Source organism: Oncorhynchus mykiss, chromosome 6 (assembly GCF_013265735.2).
Source record: "Oncorhynchus mykiss isolate Arlee chromosome 6, USDA_OmykA_1.1, whole genome shotgun sequence".
Classification (NCBI taxonomy): Eukaryota; Metazoa; Chordata; class Actinopteri; order Salmoniformes; family Salmonidae; genus Oncorhynchus; species Oncorhynchus mykiss.
In genome coordinates this window covers 59,658,842-59,674,415 of record NC_048570.1, presented here as the reverse complement: position 1 = coordinate 59,674,415, position 15,574 = coordinate 59,658,842, and the positions used below count along the sequence as shown (strand labels likewise).

At 46.3% G+C, this 15,574-nt stretch overlaps 1 protein-coding gene across 5 annotated transcripts in view; it reads left to right on the top strand.

Annotated features, from left to right (window-relative positions):
* znf536 (zinc finger protein 536) overlaps nt 1-15,574 on the top strand; it is a 191,302-nt gene that overhangs the window by 23,978 nt on the left and 151,750 nt on the right. For all 5 annotated transcript variants that reach the window (XM_036980615.1, XM_036980613.1, XM_036980616.1 and 2 more), the window contains exon 3: nt 3,456-3,499. The gene's annotated coding sequence lies outside the window, so the exon portion shown is untranslated. The remainder of the gene's footprint in view (nt 1-3,455; nt 3,500-15,574) is intronic.

Below are 15,574 nucleotides of genomic sequence, written 5' to 3'. Positions count from 1 at the left end.
TCCTCCTCTCTTTCATGTTGATGAAACAGTCTATGACTCATACAGTACATGCTTTTTAGCTTTGCTCGCTTGCCTTACTTCCTTTCATGGGCAATGATGAGCCAACTAGTTAACATTAGCCTACTACATCTAGCTACATATTGAACTTCCATCCTCTCAGGCCAGGAGCACAATATATACATTTATGGTTGGATCAAAATTGTCATTAAAATCATTGGCCAGTACAGAGAATGAAGTAAAACCACCAGTCCAAATCTCTATCTCCGTCCATTTAATATAGGAAAGGGACACTTTTAGCTAGCCAGCAAGCCTCCGGAGGACATCGTCATAACGAGATGCAACAATTCAAGTTTTTTTCTGTCAATTATGTTTTGCTTTTGATGTGATTGGTGTGAAGCCAAATCCAAACTGGCTTCCCTTGACACTTATTTTTGGTGTGCCAGGACCATTCACAGTTGAGTTCACTTAGTGTAGCTCATTGCTGATTGGCTATTATTTTATTAAAAAAAAAATGATAAAGGGAGGCCAAATGCTTGCTGGCTTCTCTTTCATTTAATGCTACAGGCTGCAACAATGTCATACTCTTTTTGACCAGAAAGCATCAAATAGACATATAAAGAGACAGAGGGGCACTGTTTCGCTCGCCGCAGATGCGTTCTCTGGTGAGATTACAGTCAGCCTTTTGCGAATTTTAGGAAAGTGATGAAACATAAAAAGACGAAAGATACATGACATATACTGTATATATGATTTATTTTTCTTGGTAAAGTTTTTGGGGAAGCCTGGCTTCCCTTGGCCTCATGAATACACGCCACTGAATATACTAACCGTGATGTACTATATCTTCGGGTGTCAGTGTGCCACTAGTATTTTCCCTGACCATAATACTCCTTTAAATGTACCATTAACACTTCTTTATCTTTTATTCCATTGTTCCAACCCTTTAAAGTACAAGGATCATAAGAGGTTCAGACCCTCTGGCTCCCTGGTAGAATCACAAGCTCTGAACTGTTCCACATGGCTTCTGTTGTAAATGCATGAACTTCTGATACAGATTTGACCTAGAATGGAGGCCATGTGTAATATGGGCAAATCAAAAACAAACAAAAAAAGGGTTTCAGGGTTTTACCAGGGGAAATAGAGAGATAAAGCTCCAGGGACATAATGTATTTCAATGAAAACACAACTCATACCACTCAAAATATGTCATTATATCAATCCTGCTCTTCATTCTTTGGCAGCAAATGTAGTGCTTCGGAAACAGTTTTCATTGAAACAGGACAGACAATTACTAACTGGAAAGGTCTGATTATTGTTAGTAGTGCTCAATTGGTTTTTAGATTTTCTGACATTTTTAGGTGACACAAATCCAGGTTCATTGCTAGTGTGGTGCCAGGACAACAACCTCTCCCTCAACGTGATCAAGACAAAGGAGATGATTATGGACTACAGGAAAAGGAGGAACGAGCACGGCCCCATTCTCATTGACAGGGCTGTAGTGGAGCAGGTTGAGAGCTTCGGGTTCCTTGGTGTCCACATCACCAACAAACTAACATGGTCCAAACACACCAAGACAGTCGTGAAGAGGGCACGAAAAAGCCTATTCCCCCTCATGAGACTGAAAAGATTTGGCATGGGTTCTCAGATCCTCAAAATGTTCTACAGCTGCGCCATCGAGAGCATCCTACCTGGTTCCATCACTGCCTGGTATGGCAACTGTTCGGCCTCCGACCGCAAGGCACTACAGAGGGTAGTGCGTACGGCCCAGTACATCACTGGGGCCAAGCTTCCTGCCATCCAGGACCTCTATACCAGGCGGTGTCAGAGGAAGGCCCTCAAATTTCTGGAGGCAAGCATCTTGCCATTCAGGACCACTATACCTTGCGGTGTCAGAGGAAGGCCCTACAATTTGTCAAAGACTCCAGCCACCCAAGTCATAGACTGTTCTCTCTGCCGTCGCACGGCAAGCGGTACCGGAGTGGCAAGTCTAGGTCCAAAAGCTTCAACCCCCAAGCCATAAGACTCTTGAACAGCTAATCAAATGTCTACCCAGACTATTTTCACCCCCCCCCCCCCCCACACACTTTTACGCTGCTGTTGCTCTCTGTTTGTTATCTATGCATAGTCACTTTAACTCTACCTACATGTGCATATTACCTCAATTGCCTCAGCTGACCGGTGCCCCCGCACATTGACTCTGTGAAGATCCCCCCTGTATATCGCCTTACTACTGTTATTTTACTGCTGCTCTTTAATTATTTGTTACTTTTATTTCAAACATTTATTTTCATTTTTTATGATCTATTTATTTACATAGCACTTATTTTTCTTAAGACTGCATTGTTGGTTAAGGGCTTGTAAGTAAGCATTTAACTGTAAGGTTGTATTCGGCGCATGTGACAAGTACAATTTGATTGATCCAAAACTTAAGAGAGAGAAAAGAAAACTAGGAGAGAAAAAAATAAAGTTGAAATGCTGCCAGTATCAAACTGTACTTTTCAGACACAGTTGATTGTAAAGAGAAGCCGATAGCACAGCCAGCACACCCCTTTAATAATTCATTTAGTTAGGCTATGATCTATCATTTTCTACCTTTTGACATGCGATATTGAAATTTAATATTGCATCAATACAAATGATGTATTGCCAGTCGGCCCAAGGATGTGGATCGCAAAGAGATCTCAGAGCGTCTTTTGAGTTCCTTCCCTGCTCAAAGCCACATTGTACGAAAGCAGAGTCGCAGAAGTTAAACATCCGTCATTCTGGAGCTTTGATATGTATGTTTAAAAATGACATCTTAAAAAACGCTCAGGGAAAACCTCTTTCCTCTACTCAAAGTCGTGTCTGAGAAGGGAAGAAAGGAAAGCGAAGGGAACATGACAGTGGTGTTTAGGGGAGACATCTTATGTTGTGGAGATCTTTGACATACTGTTTAGTTTCATGAAATCCCCTGGCAAAACTCTGGAGCTCGCTATGAGGGACTTTTGGGTGCGATGTCTGTAGTCTAGGCTGTAGACTAGCCTATTTCTCCATTACCGTATCGTCATACATTTCCTAGTTTATTGTTCAATCCGTCTTTACTATTTACTAACTAACCTCTAAATCCCTAAGATGATGCCAACCCATGTTTCTCAAGTTGTATTCTCTCTCAGTGTTTTCTTGTAATGCGATAGACAGGATGTATTTGATTGTATTGAACTGAGATCCTGATCTGTTTTTATCTGTGGTGCTAATGATTTCCTGTTTGTGCGAAATTTATGATGCTGCTCTTGGAGACGAGTCTGTTGGTGTGTCATTAACACTCACTCTCTCTCTCTCTCTCTCTCTCTCTCTCTCTGTCTCTCTCTTTCTCTCTCTCTCTTTCTCTCTCTCTATCTCTCTCTCTCTCTGTCTCTTTCTCTCTTCTCTCTCTCTCTCTCTCTCTCTCTCTCTCTCTCTCTCTGTTGCTTTTCCAGTGATCTACGGATGTCAATTAGAAGACCCAAAGAAAACACGTTAGGTGAGGAACATGCTTACTGTATTTATTTTATACCACTTAGAGGTGAGACTGAGAAATTGGACCCAACTGACATTTCCATATTCCCCATTCATTTCAAAACCAACACCTATCTACAATTTGAATTGATGAATTTTTTTTAAGGACTGTACCAGTTTAAATGGCTTCTATTTGGCTCGTGGTGTACACCAGACATCAAGCGCAGTGCAGGTTGTCAGGTTAGTGTCCTGCGCCTGTGACGGTGGGAGAGGGATGTCGTGTGAGGAGGTGCTATGGGGCTCTGTGGGGCCTCTTCCTGTGTCTTCTGCCTGGGCTTATTAGTCTACCTGCGAGGGTCCTGCCCCTCTCCGGAGGTGTGCCTGCCGTGGGGCAACACCTAGGCAGGAGGGATCCTCTGTGACAGATGACCTCTGTCTGTCATTCGCCAGACTCATACCTCACTCTGAGAGGCTGACAGTCAGACAGAGCCCAGGTGGACTTAGGCTGGCTCACCCAGGGCTTGTTGTCAGTGAGGGATCTCCTCACTAGCTCTGTGTTGTCTCAATGGGGGACTGGCCGTGCTGCGTGTGTATTTGTGTGAAGGGATGTTTGTATCTTGTGGGGGATGGACTGTTGACACACTTCATATTTCAAAATGTGGGACTGTGGAACGAAATGAAGATTGATGTGGACAAAATGTTTAGAACACGTCTTATGTCAGTAAATATATTATAATTTACACATATGTGACACATCTCACAAGCCTACTGTATATGCATACACATGATAAAAAACCCACACATATTCACAGGGGGGCTCAGATGTTATTAAAGCTATATGCTATAATTGCATTTGATCTCAAATAAACACAAATTCAGTCCATCTCCCACATAAAGATGGCAGATGTGATGGATGACCACATTAGCGCCAGGGACAACATTAGATTTGCTCCAAATTATTGATCTTTTGTTTGCTAGCCAAGTCGGCAATAAATAACCGTATAAGAGAGATGTGACTCATTATCGCCGTGCCAACTGACAGACCTCTGTCAAAACAACTCTCCTACCTCGCCACTCTCTCCTCTCTAACCGGATGGATTTAATCCACTTTTCGTTCTCGCACTATTACTATCCGATTCCCTTAAAATGTTAATCCCACTCCGATAACCTGTATTATTCAATATTTTATACACATGCATTCAGAAGATTTCTGTTTTATCCCTACCTTCTTAGTGAAGAAATCCTTTTATCACACAATGGGTAATTTATATCCATTACCAACATTTTCAATCCTTTTCAGTGCTGCTGTCAGTGCCTTTGGCACAGTCATGATTAATGTGATCTAATAATAGTATGCCATTATATTTCCTTTAGTAAAACATGTACCAACATCCTATTCAGCTCCACCAAAATTCATTGCCTCTTAAAATATTTGTCCTTTTTCAGTTGAAAGAGAAGATCGCTATTTTCTCTCAGGAGATGATTATGAAGTTTTTTTTTTGTGAGAATGGTTTCCTATTTTTCGGTCTTATGACTTTGTGTGAGTTTGATGAGTAGTGGCAAGATGGTGGTGGCGTGAGGTGATTTGGACATGCTGTAGAGTCTTCTCACGCTTACGGGAAACACAGCGCCGCTTCCCCTCCATTGTTCGCTAGTGGCTTGTGTTCGGACTTGTGTGCTTCAAGTGCACACTGTTTGCCGGGTGGTTCCAGACATCACGTTCAGTCATCACACCTACAGCCAATGGGTTCAACAAATATAAATGAAATGTGATATCATATTAAATGTTATATTTATTTGGTTTTTCACGAATAATAGTCTACCCGTGTTGGTGATCATGCAGCCTTCGAGAACATTGTGGTTTCATACAGTAAGAGTCCTTCCAAACGTAGATAGATTCATATAAATTGACCGAGACAATGATGGCCTAGTTGGGATAGGATGGGGTGGAGGGGGGGGGGGGGGGGGCGGGGGGGTAATGGAGGGGCAGCATGCTGACTCCCTTTGGAGTGACTGGAGGATTTGGGGGAAGATGTGGAGCGGTCCAGGAGTGGGCTCCCGTCCCACCAAGCCGGACGTTCTGAGCCAGCCTGCCACTCGTGGGGGCACGTTTCTGACTGGGGTGCCAACAACCTCCCCCACTCGCTCCCCAAAGAGGGTTAACCCTTACTGGGTTCTTAGACTTGTATCCAGAATGAACAGGTGGTCGCACGAAACATGGGCATCAATTTCCTCATGACTTATCCCAGTGTGGATAGAGGGGGAGGGAGAGAGAGATAGATCGGGAGACTGTAACAGAGGGAAAGGAAGAGATAGAGGACAGAGAGAGAGAGAGAGACAGCGAGACACAGAGAGGAAGGGTGTGTGTGTGTTTTTATCTTGGTTTTGTTTATTACTAGTGTGGTTGGTGTTATGGACCAGCTTGTGGAGGGTCCCACCACTGTGTGAAATTGACATCAGATGGCCGTGATGACTAGAACAGAACAATATCACATCTCGTTTCCATTTAGCAAGGGGCAGCTGTGGCGGGCAGTGGGGGAGGGGGGGGGCACCTGACCCCGGAGTCAAACCACACTCCGACCCCCGCACTCCCAGAACCAAGCACAGCTGTCAACACTTTACATCAAAAGACAGTCCCCCCCCACATATGTATTTTTCCCTTCTCAAATGCTTTGTTCCAGAATTGATCCTACTCCATTTAAGGATAATGTGTATTTGAGCTTTTATTTTGTATTCCTTTCTTTTGTCTCAAGTGTCCGGCTCCAAGCAGAGACAATCGAAATGAAACCGTTTCAAAGCCAAACGATATGGGACAGAGTTTTAGTATAGCGCAACACGGCAACACACAGCATTTGCCACTGACCACAACACTCATCCAGCCCTCTGTAGTTGGGATAGCTGTGGTCACTTAGACATGTCAAGATCAAATACTCAGCAACGTTTAACACTGTTGTTCTTTGTTTTGCTGGGAGGTCTTTGTTTAGTAGGACGCACATAAATAAGCGGAGAGTAACCAATAAACAGTTGGCGAAAACGAGCCTTTCTGAGTCAGCATATTTACTAATGTCTGATTACATTTCAGGAGAAAAAAAGCTTTTAGGTTGTAAATAACAAACTGTCACAATGTTATTTACCGACTTTAATATGCACTCCGTGTGATGAATATTTTCTGCATGTTGTATGTGCATGAATGAAATGTTCTCTCCGGGACCGTACGGGGACCAAGACTGGAAGGTTACAGTTGAAAAGTACCTTTTTTTTTAAAAATGTCCCCATAAATGGATCAGTCAATGGAGAGATTCAGACAGATAGATAACAGAGAAGAGGAGCGATTGTGTGCTGGGGTTATTACCGTACAGTAGACTCACCTTTTCCTCCTCTAGGTCCTTCACATCGGCTCTCCCTCTTAATAGGGGAAATCCTCCAGGAGGGGGTGAGGGGGGGTGGAGGCTCAGCAATTTCCTTCCAGGACCCAGAGTAGACCAGACCAGAGCTAAGCAGAGCGTCACAGTCTGTCTGAGACTCTGGAATGAGTCAGGCATTTAGAGAGAGGGGGGAGGAGGAGAGGGGGTTAAGAGAGGGAGAGAGAGAGAAAGAGAGAGCGAGTGTGAGGGAAGGAGAGGGGGTAGACAGAGAGGGGTAGACAGAGAGGGGTAGAGAGAGAGAGAGAGAGAGAGAGAGAGAGAGAGAGAGAGAGCGGAGAAAGAGTGTCACTCACATGGAATAAGCCCCACATGTCTGGTGGCACCACACAGTTATTCCCATGATGCAATCTGTGTGGGGTGATGATGATGAACATGATGATGATGAAGGTGATTATGATAATGATGAGTGCACAGACACCAGTTGTCGTGGCTGCCTCTCAGTTTGCATCATCTGGCCCTATATAAATATACAGACGGCCTACATGGGCATATCAACGCTAATGCCCCTTTAATCCCATAAGTGCTCCGTTATGGCAGAGGTGGGTTAGTCTCTTAAAGTCCAAGCTGGCTCTCCTTCCCTCCATCCCTCCATTCCGCCATCCCTCCTCCCTAATTAGGCACCAGAGGATCTGACTAGAGGGGCTGTGTGTGGCAGCAGCCCTGAGCTGAGCCTGGGTGGTGGTGGTGGTGGCATACAGGACTGCAGCAACCCAGCCAGGAGGCAAGTCACAGGGGGAGAGTGGCAGGGCAGCAGTGGACACTCTGGAGGTGGGGCCCCTGGCATGCCACACCAAGGTTAGTTCACCTAGCAGCTATTTCTAACCCGGCTGCAGAAAATGCCTTCACCGTCACCCCCTACGTATGTTGAGGAGGTGTGGGTGAATATGTAGCGCTCATATGTTGATAGCAGGTAAAACACAGTGCCCAGCATGTTGATTTATACAGTGCCTTGCGAAAGTATTCGGCCCCCTTGAACTTTGCTACCTTTTGCCACATTTCAGGCTTCAAACATAAAGATATAAAACTGTATTTTTTTGTGAAGAATCAACAACAAGTGGGACACAATCATGAAGTGGAACGACATTTATTGGATATTTCAAACTTTTTTAACAAATCAAAAACTGAAAAATTGGGCGTGCAAAATTATTCAGCCCCCTTAAGTTAATACTTTGTAGCGCCACCTTTTGCTGCGATTACAGCTGTAAGTCGCTTGGGGTATGTCTCTTATCAGTTTTGCACATCGAGAGACTGACATTTTTTCCCATTCCTCCTTGCAAAACAGCTCGAGCTCAGTGAGGTTGGATGGCGAGCATTTGTGAACAGCAGTTTTCAGTTCTTTCCACAGATTCTCGATTGGATTCAGGTCTGGACTTTGACTTGGCCATTCTAACACCTGGATATGTTTATTTTTGAACCATTCCATTGTAGATTTTGCTTTATGTTTTGGATCATTGTCTTGTTGGAAGACAAATCTCCGTCCCAGTCTCAGGTCTTTTGCAGACTCTATCAGGTTTTCTTCCAGAATGGTCCTGTATTTGGCTCCATCCATCTTCCCATCAATTTTAACCATCTTCCCTGTCCCTGCTGAAGAAAAGCAGGCCCAAACCATGATGCTGCCACCACCATGTTTGACAGTGGGGATGGTGTGTTCAGCTGTGTTGCTTTTACGCCAAACATAACGTTTTGCATTGTTGCCAAAAGTTCAATTTTGCTTTCATCTGACCAGAGCACCTTCTTCCACATGTTTGGTGTGTCTCCCAGGTGGCTTGTGGCAAACTTTTTATGGATATCTTTAAGAAATGGCTTTCTTCTTGCCACTCTTCCATAAAGGCCAGATTTGTGCAATATACGACTGATTGTTGTCCTATGGACAGAGTCTCCCACCTCAGCTGTAGATCTCTGCAGTTCATCCAGAGTGATCATGGGCCTCTTGGCTGCATCTCTGATCAGTCTTCTCCTTGTATGAGCTGAAAGTTTAGAGGGACGGCCAGGTCTTGGTAGATTTGCAGTGGTCTGATACTCCTTCCATTTCAATATTATCGCTTGCACAGTGCTCCTTGGGATGTTTAAAGCTTGGGAAATCTTTTTGTATCCAAATCCGGCTTTAAACTTCTTCACAACAGTATCTCGGACCTGCCTGGTGCGTTCCTTGTTCTTCATGTTGCTCTCTGCGCTTTTAACGGACCTCTGAGACTATCACAGTGCAGGTGCATTTATACGGAGACTTGATTACACACAGGTGGATTGTATTTATCATCATTAGTCATTTAGGTCAACATTGGATCATTCAGAGATCCTCACTGAACTTCTGGAGAGAGTTTGCTGCACTGAAAGTAAAGGGGCTGAATAATTTTGCACGCCCAATTTTTCAGTTTTTGATTTGTTAAAAAAGTTTGAAATATCCAATAAATGTCGTTCCACTTCATGATTGTGTCCCACTTGTTGTTGATTCTTCACAAAAAAATACAGTTTTATATCTTTATGTTTGAAGCCTGAAATGTGGCAAAAGGTCGCAAAGTTCAAGGGGGCCGAATACTTTCGCAAGGCACTGTATCTATTTATATTAAAGTCAGGATGGCTAGAGGAGCCTGACACCTAAATGTAGTCGCGTGATGGAGTTAGCACCGCCCCCCCAACACCTTCACAGCACCGCCCCCCCAACACCTTCTCTGCACCGCCCCCCCCAACACCTTCACAGCACCGCCCCCCTAACACCTTCTCTGCACCGCCCCCCAACACCTTCTCTGCACTGCCCCCCCCAACACCTTCACAGCACCGCCCCCCAAACACATTCTCTGCACCGCCCCCCCAACACCTTCTCTGCACCGCCCCCCCAACACCTTCACAGCACCGCCCCCCCCCGACTTCTCTGCACCACCCCCCACCTTCTCTGCACCACCCCCCCACCTTCTCTGCACCGCACCCCCGACTTCTCTGCACCCCCCCCCAACCTTCTCTGCACCACCCCCCACCGTCTCTGCACCACACCCCCACCGTCTCTGCACCTCCCCCCCACTTCTCTGCACCACCCCCCGACTTCTCTGCACCACCCCCCACCTTCTCTGCACCCCCCCACCTTCTCTGCACCACCCCCACCTTCTCTGCACCACCCCTCAACTTCTCTGCACCACCCCCCACCTTCTCTGCACCACCCCTCGACTTCTCTGCACCACCCCCACCTTCTCTGCACCACCCCTCGACTTCTCTGCAGCACCCCCCACCTTCTCTGCACCACCCCCACCTTCTCTGCACCACCCCCACCTTCTCTGCACCACCCCTCGACTTCTCTGCAGCACCCCCACCTTCTCTGCACCACCCCCACCTTCTCTGCACCACCCCCACCTTCTCTGCACCACCCCTCGACTTCTCTGCACCACCCCCACCTTCTCTTCACCACCCCTCGACTTCTCTGCACCACCCCCACCTTCTCTGCACCACCCCCACCTTCTCTGCCCCACCCCCACCTTCTCTGCCCCACCCCCACCTTCTCTGCACCACCCCTTGACTTCTCTGCACCACCCCCCACCTTTTCTGCACCACCCCCACCTTCTCTGTACCACCCCTCGACTTCTCTGCACCACCCCCACCTTCTCTGCACCACCCCATGACTTCTCTGCACCCCCCCCACCTTCTCTGCACCACCCCACCTTTTCTGCACCACCCCCACCTTCTCTGCACCACCCCCACCTTCTCTGCACCACCCCTTGACTTCTCTGCACCACCCCACCTTTTCTGCACCACCCCCACCTTCTCTGCACCACCCCCACCTTCTCTGCACCACCCCTCGACTTCTCTGCACCACCCCCACCTTCTCTGCACCACCCCATGACTTCTCTGCACCACCCCCCACCTTCTCTGCACCCCCCCACCTTCTCTGCACCACCCCACCTTTTCTGCACCACCCCCCACCTTCTCTGCACCACCCCCACCTTCTCTGCACCACCCCTTGACTTCTCTGCACCACCCCCACCTTCTCTGCACCACCCCCACCTTCTCTGCACCACCCCTCGACTTCTCTGCACCACCCCCCACCTTCTCTGCTCCACGCCCACCTTCTCTGCACCACCCCTCGACTTCTCTGCACCACCCCCCATCTTCTCTGCACCACCCATCCACCTTCCCTCATCTTTTCCTTTTCTAAATTTGGACGAGGACATTAAATGGATGTGCTATAATTCAGTGTGTGTGTGTGTGTGTGTGTGTGTGTGTGTGTGTGTGTGTGTGAGGGTGTACATAGTTCTGTGGTTATAAAGTGAAGCATTATGGCAAAAAAAAATCCTTAAATAATTTAGTGATCACATTATTTTGTAATGCCATTCTTTAGAACGGACTCATTCACTCTAATAAATGCGTTGCTGGAAAGTCCCAGGGATTTTGTGGGGCGCCAGTGAGCGATAGCAGCCACCCGACTCCTAGCTCCAGTCTCCCCCTCGATGCTACCATGTGACCTGCGCCATATTCCTCACGATCAACACTGTGGCCAATTGAGACAGAAAAAAAGGACCCATTTTATTTATGTGTCAAAAGTGCGGTGAAAGGATGGCTGGATCACTCCATCCACGCGGGTCAATTCTCCCAGATGGAGGGACCGGATGGTGCACAGAAATGGTAGGGTTATTGATTTGTCAAAGAACTACAGCGTGCGGGTTGGGCTTAAACGGCCACATAAACCTGAGCTGTCAGGAGCAGAGAGGCGCAGCGATGACATTTAGCCACACAAACGGAGCGGATGGATTCACCGCGCCAACACACCAGATCATATTCCTCTATTGTGAGCGCCTGGGAGAGGCTCACTTATGTAGGGGATTTTTCACATTACACCACAGTGGCATAAAACAAGTTTCCCACCTCCTTTATAGGAATACATACCTGGCATTAATACAAGGAGCGGGAGGGAGAGGATAGGCACACAGTGGAGTCTGGGCCCATAAAAAGGATAGTTTAACAGTTGATCGAGAGCAGTAGTGGAAATGGCAGCTGTAAATCAATTTAATCTCCGAGCAGTTAAAGACTGTTTTCTAATGAGGTTAATGTCACATAATGACCAAATTCCTTCATTTAAAAGATGCCCTCAAGGTGTTGGAAAAAGATAGATGTCGCCTAGCAACATTAACTCGTCATGACCCAGCTGACACTGAGGGGAAAAGTTTCCCCCCCAAGAGGAATGTCATGTTTTTTAAATATTTTTTTAAGAAAAAAAACAGAAGAATGAAACGTGGAACGTGGAACGTGGAAGTGGATGGCGGTTGGGAATGCAAGGTGAGGGAGGGTTGGGAAAACGTTGGGCTGGCTGACTAGCGCTACAGGACGGAGGCTCAGAAGAGAAGCCATGGCTTTAAAGGAGAATGAAACGACAGAATGACCCATCACTAACACACAGTGAACCGGGTTTACCCTCCAGGGTTTCAGGGTGTTAATGGAATCTCTGATGTCACGGGAGACGATACTGGTACGGGTGGTGTGCACTTTGCAGAGGGCAGATGAAATGCCAAACAGACGTGCCAACACAAAAACAACGGGTAAATGATGAGATCATTGCTAGACCCATACAAAGCCTTTACTTGTAAACTGACACAAATCTTACCGTACTAACATTTAGGCTCTGTCTGCTTTGCAAATCTAAGGCTGAACCACCGTGCGCAACCTAAAACGGAAGAAAGGGTTCCGATCCACAGGCCAGCCATTCATCACCGAGGCCCTAAAGCTATTATCATGATCTAATTAGGTTTAAGATAAGTCTGTGTCATGCCCCTGTCCAAGGCTGCCTTGTCCCCAATTCTACAAATTCAGAACATCCCAATTTCAAAATCCCACTCACGCTGTATGTTGAACGAATACAGGAGCTACTAATGCAATTTCATACTACTACATACCCACCCACTTACAGAAATCCATAAATTCACACGATGACACAGATTTACACACATTAACGCGTGCAGTGGCTTGTGCGTGCGTGTTCACAGTGGAAGTAGATCAGATACAGCATGTGATGGAGGCCCATGTCTAAGTCTCTCCATTACTCACTAGAGGCATCATTTTCTCAGCACTGTGCTCTTACCCCTTCTGTGTTCCTCTCCTTCTGTGCTGTAATGAATTGAGGCGCAGATGAGGTGATTTTTGTTGGGGGGGGGGGGGGATTACAGTAGCGTTGCTGAGACAACGTTGCAGGCACTGACCTATAAAGAAGCCCTTTGAGGAGACCCATTAATCCACCTGTCCAGAAATACTATATTTATATGTGTATCATAAATCTAGGCTGAGGTAGTCAAATGCCATTTGGAATTACCAACGCAGACACGCCATTCGTTTTATTTTTTGCTTGATTAGCGACAGTGGTGCGACTGGCTGGCTCAGTGGCTGGCAGGGGTGGCCTGATCTACACGCCGTGTGCTCGTTACACCAACTAACTGCACTGGGTGTGTAAAGAACACATACATACTGTATATACTGTATATATACTGTATATATGTATATACTGTATATATGTAAACATACGGTACGGTATACACGCTCAACGGAGACGGTCCCGCTGACATCGCGTTCTAGCCACTCTGATTTAATTCCACTTGCGTAATCCGCGTGACTCAGCTGGTAGAGCATGGCACTTGCAAGGCCAGGGTTGTTGGTTTGATTCCCACGAGGGGACCAGTACGACAAAGGTTTGCGCTCACTACTGTAAGAGGGTCCGGATAAGAGCGCCCTGCTTAAATGACTGAAGTGTGAAAAAGTCTTCCTATGTTGTTGATCAACTAAAGATATCGGTCACACTGGAAATCCTGACCTGATGAGATGCTTTTCATTCTCTTTGTCATGCCCCGTCCTCCCTTACGACAACGGGAAGAGAAATATGATTAAGAATGAGGGCCCTCTTTCACGTACATACTTCCCTCATCTGATAAAACACAGCTGAATGGCCACAATAAGAGGAGAATAGCGTTTACTCCATTTTGATCTGTTCAGGTTTTCTGAAGGGCCACTTTTACCCCGACGAGGGTCTTTCTCTCGTCTTTGATTGATATGTGAAATACGTCTCCCTCTCCAACTCTAAAGGCAGACCCTGTGTGGGGCTGAAAGTTGCTCATTGTCAAGGCAGGGACACTTTGTCAGGAAGCAATCCTGTTCCCAAGTCCTGGAGAATGTGTCCAAAAAGATACAGCCCCCATTTTGGGTACTTTAGGAACTTTCGTTTTGCGTCTGAGGTCATTTTAATCCTGATGAATTTTTATAGACACTGTGGCGCTCAATAGCTAGCCGGTCTAATGCCTAAAAAAAAAGAAAACCCACCCACATACCCAACTAACAATCCTAAACTTAAAGCATTAAAGGGAGGGTTTAAAGGAGAGGTCTTTGTTGAAGGACACATTGGGTGTATTTAAGTTCTACAAAGGCCCTCTCCTGAATGGAGCCTGATTTCTGTGACCAGATTTACAAAAAAAAAAAAAATTGGGGCCTAAAAATAGCAGCGTTGTGATGAAACAGGGCTTGAAAAAAACCAACAAATCTCATGGGACAGGGAACCTGATGTGAGTTAGACACCCAGGACGCTCAGACATTGCTACACTGAAAGAGAACAACAAGACGAGAGACAGCTGGGGAGTATCTGGAAGGGAATTAACGGTATGATGGAACATGTTAAATCGCACAGTGAATTATTTAACCTTGTTTTTATCAGTGTTTATCCAAAAACCACACAATGGGGGTTCTGTGTGGATAGAAGGATCTTTTTTTCTAATGTACTTCTCAATAACATCCCAGGTTTTACTCCTAGAATCAACCTTATCCCTAGTTTAAATCCCTGTTTTCTGGTTGGATGTTTTTTGTCGTTTTGTGGGTGCCTCTCGACCTCTGTTTCGGCTTCAAATTGGAGGCACATTTATGCAAATGCAGTAGACACCTACAACCAGAGGAATATGTGGCAGCTGTAGAGGAGAATTCAATTAAGACACCCCTGAGGTGCGGTCAATTGATCCGCACATGTTTTGCCTCTCTCTTTCATCTCTCCCCCTCTTTTGTTGTTGTTGTTGCCTCTTGCCTGTTGTTGTCTCATGAAAACCAAACTCCTGTTTCAGGAGTGAGGAACCCAAACGCCACAGTGACTCATCAGCAGTTGTTTCATTACTGTGAAGCTCCTTATAGGTGCCAATGCTATGCCCCTTACTAACTTGATCACTCTCTTTTGTCGTGTCGTTTTGGCCCCCAGTGTTTACGACTGCTCCTCGCATTAGCTACGTCCATATGTGTCCCTTTGTCCCGATTTCGTTTTGATCTTCTTAACTCCCGGAGTGACAAAAGGAGTGTATGAATCTGTCTGTTCTTAAGAAACAAGGGCCAATTCCTAACAGATGACCTGTTGGTCACAGACAGAATGAAGATCCCCACTGATGATTCATCCCAATGTGAAGTTCATGAGGTTGCCCGCCACGCTGTAACTCGTTGACTTGTTTTCTCCTTATTCTAGTTGGTTGTCTTTTACTGACTTTGCTCTATCACTCTGCTCGCCCTCCCCGTCTTGCCCCTCCTCCTCCTCATGTATCGAGGTGGAAGGTTCCAAGTGCTCGATGATGCATTAATACGGACACCTGCTTTGTTCTGGCGGCCAGCGTATCGCCTGTTTCGCCCGCTCCCCCTCTTTCATCATCCTTCTGCGGTTTGTTTGGAACCAACCTGATCTGAGA